The following is an 866-nucleotide window of genomic DNA, read 5'->3' on the forward strand; positions in this document are numbered from 1 at the left end:
TGGTATGATCGCATCCGACATGTTACCCCCGTCTTCGTCCCTTATGCTTGCCCCTCCCAGCTCCACTACACACACGATTGCACATTCCTTTGGCCGCTCCCGCTCAACTACGGAGACGAGTTTTACCACGGTTCAACTGCACCAGTGCCTATTTACCATGGTTTCGACCCCTTTCAGAACACGCTTGCCGCCGCTAGACGCGTGAATAATGAGCAGCGAGCTAAAACTTACCGTAAACGTGCAAAATAATAAAACGTGCTAAACATACGTCGCGCTCGTGCGTTTTGTTTTGCACGCGGTGCAAAAAAATTAAAAAGGGAACGCAACACGAGGACTTCCCAGGAGGTCACCCATCCCAGTACTACTCTCGCCCAAGCACGCTTAACTTCGGAGTTCTGATGGGTTACGGTGCTTTAGTGCTGGTATGATCGCATCCGACATGTTACCCCCGTCTTCGTCCCTTATGCTTGCCCCTCCCAGCTCCACTACACACACGATTGCACATTCCTTTGGCCGCTCCCGCTCAACTACGGAGACGAGTTTTACCACGGTTCAACTGCACCAGTGCCTATTTACCATGGTTTCGACCCCTTTCAGAACACGCTTGCCGCCGCTAGACGCGTGAATAATGAGCAGCGAGCTAAAACTTACCGTAAACGTGCAAAATAATAAAAACGTGCTAAACATACGTCGCGCTCGTGCGTTTTGTTTTGCACGCGGTGCAAAAAAATTAAAAAAGGAATGCAACACGAGGACTTCCCAGGAGGTCACCCATCCTAGTACTACTCTCACCCAAGCACGCTTAACTTCGGAGTACTGATGGGATCCGGTGCTTTAGTGCTGGTATGATCGCATCCGACATGTTA

At 50.3% G+C, this 866-nt stretch overlaps 2 non-coding genes across 2 annotated transcripts; both read right to left on the minus strand.

The window, feature by feature from the left end:
• Positions 1-317: 317 nt before the first annotated feature.
• Positions 318-436, minus strand: LOC123179384 (5S ribosomal RNA). Its single transcript, XR_006490326.1, has one exon. It is a non-coding gene; the product is annotated as a 5S ribosomal RNA (ribosomal RNA).
• Positions 437-738: 302 nt separating this feature from the next.
• Positions 739-857, minus strand: LOC123179383 (5S ribosomal RNA). Its single transcript, XR_006490325.1, has one exon. It is a non-coding gene; the product is annotated as a 5S ribosomal RNA (ribosomal RNA).
• Positions 858-866: the final 9 nt, after the last annotated feature.

Source organism: Triticum aestivum, unplaced genomic scaffold, assembly GCF_018294505.1.
Source record: "Triticum aestivum cultivar Chinese Spring unplaced genomic scaffold, IWGSC CS RefSeq v2.1 scaffold143830, whole genome shotgun sequence".
In the NCBI taxonomy this organism is placed as follows: Eukaryota; Viridiplantae; Streptophyta; class Magnoliopsida; order Poales; family Poaceae; genus Triticum; species Triticum aestivum.